This window comes from Stylophora pistillata, chromosome 5, assembly GCF_964205215.1.
Source record: "Stylophora pistillata chromosome 5, jaStyPist1.2, whole genome shotgun sequence".
Taxonomy (NCBI): domain Eukaryota; kingdom Metazoa; phylum Cnidaria; class Anthozoa; order Scleractinia; family Pocilloporidae; genus Stylophora; species Stylophora pistillata.
In genome coordinates, this window is record NC_142523.1 from 24,823,625 (window position 1) to 24,834,119 (window position 10,495).

Below are 10,495 nucleotides of genomic sequence, written 5' to 3' on the forward strand. Positions count from 1 at the left end.
CCGAGTACTGAAAGGTGGCTCTTGAGTAAGCAAATGAACATTTCCCAAAAATAATACGTTCAACATGTCGACGAGTTCAGTTTACAGAAGTTATTTTCAAATAGCGTCCATACATTCCAGCCTGAAAGGCAAAAGATGTCCACGAATACACAGTTTAAATTACGCCGTCATTTCTTTGATCAGACGATCGAACAACTCGCCGACGACAACATCAACACGCTCACGCCACACATGCGCAGACGATTTTCATCCCTGTCAATGCACTGGCAATCGGCTACGTAGAAATTCTAAACGCGATTTCAGAAGAACATCATGGATTGAAGGTAAAACCAGACTATTCCTGACTTAAAGGTCAAGTACATCTTAAACCAGCCAAAAAAAAAAAAATAAGTAAATAAATAAACAAAACACCGGCACTTTTTTTTTAAACTTCGCATGTATTTCGCATGTATTTCCACATTGGACTTCAAACAGTCCATCAGCTTATTAATCGTTGTAGGTAGCCTCGTAAGTGAAAATTTCAAAATATATACGGAAAACTTGTATTCAGTTATTTCTTTCTTCGAAGGTCTGTTAATACTCACATTGCGAACCTTTCGCCGGTATATTATTCTTTTAACGTTGTGCGTTGAAGGGTAAGTTTCCGGCCCCTTCCGAAGTGTGGAGATGTACGCAATCGATTTTATCGACATGCCGGCCTCTTACGCACAGCCACCATGTTAGATTCACAGGAAGCATAGCTGACGCCGCGCGGATTCGTCGTGACCGGAATTGTTAGTAATGGTGGGAGAATAAATTCTAAAGTCTTCCAGTTGCCATTAGCACGACTATTGTTGCAATAACATTGAAATTTTTGCAATGTCAGGTCAAGGGAAAAAAGCGTAGATCAATCAAGTAGAATGCAATTGGAAAAAATAGAGCGAAGTGAAGAAAAAATAAAAAGAAGAACAACGGATCTCTTGCATCGTATATAATGGATTGAGATGAAATAAAACAAACCATATTTAGTTTAAATGTTAACTTCAGGCGTCCTTATTGGCAAACTTTACCAATCTTTCAAACGGGTAAACTTTCTGTGAAGCTTCAGATTCATTGCTTATCACGACAAGTACTAGTTCGTAGAATGATGGGGGGGGGGGGGAGGGGGGAGGAGGGTTCAAGCTGAAAGTTGCATTGTGATCCAACCACCAAGTTTTGACTTGACAACTAAGGAACATGTTTAATCAGGAGCCATTTCTTCGAGCGTTCAACTGACCTTTGTTTTGTCACGATGTTTTCAATAGAAAAGTCTATTTTTAATTTGAATTACCGAAGTATGGGATTCCCCGGCCGGCCACGTAAGCTCTTCGACCAATCACGATTAGCTAGTTGTTAAATTCTAATTATTTCCTTGGAAAAGATAGTCTGAAATAAACCGTTCCGTGAAAATGCCTTGACATAGGCTCAGTTTGGGAGTTGCACGCTCCAAGTAATGGGTCTCTGGTTTAATTCATTTGGATTGTTTTCGGTTATGTGAGTGCTCTCCATTTTCTTCGATGCACAGGCTCAATATTCTTGTCTTTGAATCGATGTTATTTGCATTACTGTACAGGAAAGTGTGAGAACTATGAGTTCACCTGTGCAAATGGAAAGTGTCTTAATAAATGGAGTCGATGTCAGAACGGAAACAACTGTGGTGATAACTCAGATGAACAGCAGTGCCGTAAGTTTGTTTTATTACTATGATCACTGTTGTCTTATATTATAGTCTTCCTTTCCTCGGATCGATGGCCCACTGTCATTCAATTCGGGCTGTGATAACCATGTCGGGATGCAAACAAATACTGGGAGCCGTCTTTTCGTCTTTTTCTCTCTTTCTTTCTTTCTCTACTCTCTCTCTCCCTTTCTGTTTTTCTCTTCTTTCCTCCTTTCTTTCTCTCCTTCTTTCTTTCTTCCTTTCTTTCTTTCTCTCCTTCTTTCTTTCTTTCCTCCTTTCTTTCTTTGGTTGTTAAATAATAATAATTATGTACTGAATATGGACCAAATAGAGAAAATGAAAGCTGTTCCTGTAGTTATATCTACTGACTAGATATGATGATTTTCTCCGTTCAGCTGCCATTTGAGTCGATGTTATTGTATTTGTTTATGTTAATTTGCAAAAGCCAGGAGTAGAGCAAATCTTAGCAACTAAATACATATATTGAGTTTGAGATTATTTTCTTTCTTTTTATCATTTTCGAATCATTCACGTGGAAACGATAGCTCAGCGTAAGTGTTCTCTTTTTATCTTTAAACATTTATCTGCTTTATGGGTTCGCTTATTTAATCATTTCCTTATATTCTATTTCATTTATACTTTTCTTTAACTGTTTCAGTACAATGTTAATCACACTTTGTCAAAGAAAAGCCTTACAGCTACTTACTTGGGGCATTTATGTGTATGGGCGTGGAATCTGTTTCAAACCTTTTTTTCTTTCAAAACAAATTTTGGACCTTCCCAAGTATACCAAACATTCACCTGAATGAATTCGAAATGTTTTCCTCATGTCATTTAGCGTTGAAATCAAGTATTGAAAATGAATGAAATTTGACGTCTTTCACACTGCTTGGGATTTATTACTAAACTCAGGGGAGTATAAAATGTGCATGTACCACGTCAAGAGAATATCAACTCTTTTGACAACGTTGAATGAATGTAGGGGGAAAAAAAAGAAAAAAATCGAGTGTGTTTCCTCCTCTTAAAATGAAAAGCATTCAAATACATTTGATTAATTTTCTGACATTGCATAGGAAATAACTTTATACTTTCCCCAGTTTTCTATGCTCTTTTTTTTAACATGTACGTCCGTGTAATCACCGGTGAATTCCATTTAATTAATTATCTTACATTGTATGGGAAATAACTCAATAATTTCCCTTCTGTTCTATGCTTTTTTTTTTTGGTTTCTTTCTTTTCTTTTTTAACATGATGATGCACGATCGTGTAATTAACAATGAATTTCACTTTTCTTTCGTTCTTTCCTATGTCTTTTTTTATGTACTGCGCCTTGGAAATATCAGGAAGTAAGTGCTACTCAATTTTCTTAATGAAAATGTTACTACACATATCACATGACCAAAAAGCTGCTGACCACCCCTAGTCTGCATGCTTTCTACCAGCTAAACGCCGATAGAGACCAAAGAAAAGATCAAGAGATGCTGCACTTCATTAAGAAATCAAGATCTGAGTATCGGCTCGGCAAACAAGTCGTGTTTCAAGATTGTACAATGAATCCAATACTTTGCTGGATAATTTTGCTTTACCCTCCCCTCAGGACTCCTTTAATTTCGCTTTTGCTTTGTTTTGAATAGCGAATTATAGTTTGAACTAGGTAAAGAGACTAGGATTGGCTGTGTGTTGTGGCATCTACTCAACTTCATACGAAATTTTGCGTGTAGTTTTTCCTTTTTATTCTCTACAAAAGAGATGTCAAAACGGTGCCACCTTAGGAATGTGAGAATAAACAGTAAGATATATTTAGATATAATTATAATAATCAGTGTCTCATGTTCGTATGTCGATGAGCTCTATCTAGATAATCATCGAGTAATTAACTTAACAAAGGTTGTTTTCGGGGAAAGTCTTGGATACTTGGTGCTCTTCTGCTAAGAAAATTTCGTATTCAATAGATGCTTTGAAATATTTCCGGTCTAAATGGCGTGCTATTTTAGTTACCTAGTTATTTGTTTTTATTCATTTATTGATTAATGCGTCGATTAATTCGAGGCTTCAACACCCCGCTGTGCGACCCATGAGCATTTGACTGCCGTCCGTGCCCTTATGTGGGGAAATTTGAGCCTTGCCTGGTTTGGGTGGGGAGTTTAAACCGGAAGTTTCAAGTCTTTCCAGCAGAATGCAAGTGTTTTACCTTTTAAAATGGGGTTAAGTAAAGGTGAAAAATTTAAATCTAGGCTCTAACGCTTGGTAGGCATGTAGGAATAATATTGACAATCAAATCCAGCAATTGAATGGGGAATTTGAACACAATTTTGGTCCTGGGGCCGGAAATTAAAACAAACCAATCTTCAAAGGTTCAAATGCCCGGAGGGATTTTGAAGTTTCAAATTGATCGTCACATATTCATTTATTGGTTCAGTAATTTTTTTATCTAGTCTTCCTAACTTTATTGTTGTTCTGTATTTCTCTACTCCTGTGCTGCACTGGTGAAATAAACTAGCCTGTGAGTGACTTTTGATTAGACTACTAAAGTTAATAATTTACCTGTTTATATTTGTTGCTGCTCCACTTTCCATAATCATCCCTAAATACCGCAAACGTGCATGAGAAGATGAGGGTGAGAGTTTGACTTTTTAATACCATTCGTTGTAAGAGAAAAATAAAAGACTTATCTCGAAAACAGTTTGTGAAAAAAAAAAAAAACTAAGTTAACATGCCATAATTATAAATTATAGTTGAACTGAACATTGTGTTATAATGCTTGATTTTCTACCGTTTTCTCTGCTCTCCATATCGCCCACGATGGATCAAATACATGTAATTGCATCAGGCGGTAAGTGAAAGCTTAAAACTAAATATTGTAACGAAGATAATACGTATCTTTATGTATCTTTCATTTACCGTATCGAAAACAAAGTAAACAGGGTCGTGACATTTGCTTAAATAGAAGTCGAATGATGGGAGATCTGATGCTCAATACAAAGATAAAAAAAAAAAAAAATAGGTGAAGAGTTTTCATAAGTGACACACGTACTGTACAGTTATTGAATAAGCAATGTCGTAGGGTCCATTGGCTAGTCCGGCATTTAAACAAAGTTTTGCCTTTGTTTAACAAAACTCGTTCTAAGCCATCTTCAGTTTATCTGAATCAGTTTATATGAATATCTATTTTTCTAAACAGTGTCAAGGGGGCCGAAAGCTAATGGTGAAAGGACATCTCTTTAACTAATAAAATTAACCCTCTTACAGAGATTCTTCGAGGCCCACTCCTTGCGTAAAACCGCGGTTTGGGTTAAACCTGTTGTACATAGCCGGCCCTATGCGTGTGGCTAAATCCCAATGGGAACTTAAAAGTACTTCTTTGACCATCAGTCATGACAAGACAAAACAGGTCTTCCTACACGGTGTTGACTTGTTTTTTATGAATGCGTCATGTTCGTGAGGTTTTTGTTTGTTCTTGATGATTAGGAATATGACAAGGAAATTGTCATGTGTGTTCTCAATGTTTTCGTCATTTTCTTCTGACTCGCATTACTTATTTTTCTGCTGTTTGCAAAATGTCGAAGAAATTCCCCCAAAATTCACTTCGGCAGTAATTTCCACGTGGAAGGACTAGTATTCCTATCCTCCTCAACACGATATAGCCATTGGAGAGAGACTGGGGCTAAGTTATCTAAGCTAGTCCGCCAATCCAAACTGAATTGGATGCTTCTTACAATTCAGTTCTTGAGCAACGAGGGTGATAAAATGCAACCCATGCATAAGATACAGCAGATTGTCTCGAAATTACTTTAGCTAGGTTAATGTCTGCTCTGTTTCATACGAAATTAATATATCTTATGAGACGTTTTACTGTGTAGTATCGCTGAGTATTTTTAAGAGTTGGGCCGTATCTTGACGAGCCTGTTGGGCGAGTCAAAATACAAATAACGAGTAAGAAATCCTCATCGATACTACACAACAAAACGTTTAATAAGTTACTTATTATCCCAAACGCCATATTGTAATTTGAGTGCGGGCGAATTTTGCGGACATCTCTTTACGGGAATGCGTGACAGAAGTAGTACGAAATTCGCACTTTATCGGGTTGCTGTTTCTGTTTTATTCTACAAAATGATGAAATTTCATCGTCGTCTAACTGCTTTTCTTCGTTGGATATATCCGATAAGCTGGGATCAATATTCGCCAGTCATTCCGACTCTTCCTCGTCAGAAAAATTACTTTAATTCTCCGCCAGTTTTTGTAACTCCAATTCATCGCTTGTGCGATGCGAGAAAACCTGTGTAACCGGTTCTCTGAAGTACAAAAACCGCGTGATATTTGTACCCGTCGTAGGCGTTATTTGTACTCTACGGAGTGTAGTTGGATAATAAAATAGGGTAAACAGTGACAAACCTGATAGAAGAAAAATATCTCCCTGATTTAAGAATTTCGAACCATGAAGGATATTTAATACAATGAAATGCACTGCAAAACATTATGGCATGTTAAATTAGAGGAGTCTCTATCAAGAAGTAGCATTTATCTCATTTTATCTATTTGCGTCATAATGATACAGTAATCAGCGGGCGCTGTCGACCTTGATACACATATTGCATTAGCTCACTTTAGCAATGATTTCATCAATAATTGGAAACAAGAGATTCTTACTATTTCCATCAGTTCAATTCTGATAATTTTGGAATTAAAAGTACAAAATAAGAGTTATCTTGCCACGATTTCCATTGCTAAATACCCCAGAAAAAAACACTATTGAGCGACAGACATTCAAAAGATAAAGTACAAACAAAAACTTTCCATTCCGGTTAGATGTGCAACTAATTCCGAAATAATTTACAAAGCCAAAACAGCAGAGTATTGTTTTTTCTAATTTGTTTCTTCCTCCGCTCATATATTTAGCAAACTTATCGTCATTTAGCATAATTAATCGAACAAGAATAAATGAAGTGAAAATCTGGCAATTTCTGCAAGCGTCCTATACACAGTCAAACCTCTGCCAAAAGAGCAGAGTATTGTTTTTTTCTGATTTGTTTCTTCCTCCGCTCGTATATTTAGCAAACTTATCATCATTTAGCATAATTAATCGAACAAGAACAAATGAAGTGAAAATCTGGCAATTTCTGCAAGCGTCCTATACACAGTCAAACCTGTCTTAAACGTTAACCTGCGGGAAATGGCTCTGTAACCGCTCCATGCAGGTTCCACAGAATAGGTTACTATAAGGATATAAATATAGAGGCAAGACCGATACAACGTAGATAAGTAAATTTAAAAACTGAGCACTATATTTCGGCTGGCCAAACCACCCTTCTTCAGGTGTAGTGGGAATTCCCACTACACCTGAAGAAGGCTGGTTTGGCCAGCCGAAATATAGTGCTCAGTTTTTAAATTTACTTATCTACGTTGTATCGGTCTTGCCTCTATATTTATATTTCATATTCGTTACTTTGGGCCGATCAGATCATCGCTGATCCAACGTACAAGAGTAGGAGTATCGTCCACGGTTGCCTGCTGAACATTTCACTACTATAAGGAAACGATAAAAAAGTCATTTGTACCATAATTGACCAGTCCATGTAAAAGAATTCGCCCAGTAATAGTACGTGCATTGATTTCGGGAATGAAATATGGATTCAATTTTACAGAGAGATCATTCTTAGTTTTATTTGAGTGGTCCGCTTTAAGTGGCTGTTCGATACAGGTGAAAGACAATGCAAACGGGCCGTTGGGACTCAGTAAAGGCTCATCACAACCGCTAATGGAACTGATAATTTTACACTGATTGAGGGGTAAAAATTTCGGGACTTTGATAACTGATCAACTAATACAGGGTGACCTCTACTATGGTGCCTCTTAATACAGGGTTCGACTGTATTCAGCAAAAATGCTTCTGTTAAAAAGTTCGCTTTACAAGGTCGAAGTATTTTCTAATTTCCAACAAACAACTTTCTCACGCAAGAAACAAGTGGAAAGACATGTATCAATGTGTTGCCTACAAATATCCTATGTTACCTTGGATTGTTGTTTATTTATTAATTCTCAAGGCATCTAGTCCATTAATCCGACAATAAGAGGAATTTTTCAAATCCTTAGCCCATATGATAAATCCAGCTTCATTAAATAAGATTTATCATTAGTGCAATATTCTTTCTTTAATTGAACTAACTCTTTTCTTTTTATTACTTTCTTCTCCTGGTAACTGCTTATTACAGCATGTAAGTATTAGTTTAACGGGTTAACCCACTCGATGATGAAATGTTGAATGATAACAATTTTGACAAGTTTTAAGTCAATTAAAACCTATTGATTTATGTTTTTATTGTTTCCTTTTTTTTCTCTTTTTTCTGTTATCAACTTAACTGACCCTGTGACAATAAGGCGGTAAGTAGCCATTATTTTTCTTTGAACCCTCTAATGCATTATCGGTTTCATCATTTACATATTAAGTTAATTAAGACAATGTTATAATCATTTTATTTTAATTTGTTTTTATTTAATCAAAAGTTTATAACTTGTCATTATTTCGTACAAAAGGTTGTGCTTATTCATCGTGGTAAAGTACAATAACAATAAAGTATTATCGTTTGTCTGACGATATGGTCACTTATGATGTAGATCGCGCCCTTTGACTTCATCCTAATAGTCTTCATCAGGCGATAAGGTCGACTGGATCCGGGTCTTCTTATAAAGCAGGATGCTCCGCTGTGATTGGTTGGTATTCCACAGCTGGGATCCGCGCGTTTTAATCCTTGATGTTGGTATGTATTTACGGTATTTAGACAGGCCACCCCAGTTCAGCTTGAAGCTGGTTTACATCCCACCATCTCACCCCAGGGGATGACATCCATCACACAGTAAACTCGTGTGTGGGAAATTAACGTCTTCTACCCCCAACTCTGCAGGAGACGGGACCTCCATTTATTCGTCCCTATCCGAGAAGACTAGAATATCTAACCATTTCTTGATGTTATAGAAAGGTAGCAAATTCTTCTCAATTACTTTAAGACCTTGAGTGTTGGTCCGGCCGGAGCTCGAACCCTCGACCTCCCGCACAACAGTCCAGAGCACTATCCATTGGGCTAACTGGGCGGCGGTCAGATGAGACGCTCTCTCGGCAGTCACCTATCGTACGCTTCTCCTGTTGTTGTGTTTCTTGATCGTGGCCATCCACCCTTGAAGAATTTCTATTCCACTGTCTTTATCGATGTTCTAAGGATTAAATTTTATGTGAATAGCCTCTTTCACCCTGCGAGTTTACCAGTGAGGATCTCGATCAATAAACCTAACCTCATTTGAAAGTGGTTGGTGTCCGGTGACGGCAGTAGGCGTGCTATGAAATTGCGGAGGTTTGGGTACAAGCTAGTCGGATGTCTCGTTCGTGTTCCATTATTCTGTCTTGCATTGGTCTTCCAGTCTCACCGATGTAAATTTTGCCGCATTCACAGGGAATCCTGTAGTCTATATCGTCTTGTTTGACCGGATCAACAGCGTCTTTTGCTCTTACCAGCTATGTGATCATATTATGATTTCCGACTTGAAGACAGCGCGTACGCTTTGTTGTTGTAGGCAGCGGCGAAGCTGTTCCGAAAGACCTTTAACATAAAGTAACACTACGGTGCACTTGAAATCGATCGCGGACTCGGAAGCGGCGATAGATTTTCTGATCTTGGTGACTTTCTACAAGAAAGAAATAGGGTAATGATTAGACGTAAGAGTGGATGAAAAATGTTTCTTTTCCTTAGAGATGACAGAGGGTTTTGTTAGGAGGCGTTCATACGCTCGTGGAGACACTTAACAATACCATGTTTTACTGATTGTGGGTGGTGTGAATCATACGCTAAGTATTATTAGTGTGTGGGCTTCCTGTATACGATGCTGGTGAGGCAGCCGTCAGGATCTCTTAAAACTGCGGTGTCGAAGAGTATGTGGATCTTAAAACGAGATCCAGAAGGTCTGCGATTTGAGCAGGTGTTAGCGCCGTGTGTTCTGGGAGACTGGGGTCGTTTTACAGTTTTTGCAATGCGGCTTCTACAGCGGCGTTGGCAGGGACGTTGGTAAAAGGGACTCTACGTCGAAAGACACCATGATCTCGACGTCTGGGAATCGCACCAATCACAGCTGGGGAATGCCAACCAATCACACCGGAGCATCCTGCTTTATAAAAAGACTCGAAGCCAGTGGACCTTATCTCCAGATGAAGAATAGCCGGATGCAGTCGAAACGTCGCGATCCACATCACAAGTGACCATATCGTGAGACAAACGATAATAATTTATTATTATTAGTTCATTGTAACAAGTTAGAAAGTGTAAGCGAACTTTTGTAGAGGGGGAAGTGTTGTAGCTAAAATACGGATTGTTTCTTTCGGATACTGCGAGCACAAAACGTTTTCGGCCGTGAATTTTATTGATATAGTGCTAAACAGCATAACTTCGAGATGGATTTTAATAACAAGGGACATAGTATGTAAAATGTACCTTTTGACTGGGTGGGAGGGTCGGACGGGAAAAATAATTTGCTCGAGGTCATGCTCGTGCAGAGAGCATGACCTCGAGCAGAGGGTCAAATATTGTCCCGTGTGGTCCTAACAAACTCAGTCAATAAGCCTTTTATCATATGATGGTAATAGGTGTTGAAGATTTCGAAATCTTTGTCGTAATAGGTAGGATGTACTTGTATACGGAAGAAAGGCGCGCACTGCACACTTGGTAAAACATTCTACAGTAAAAATATTTCTCGTTCTTACTGCAGGTCATAATTCATCGAGAATTTTTACTCGTTTTCTCATTTACTATACTT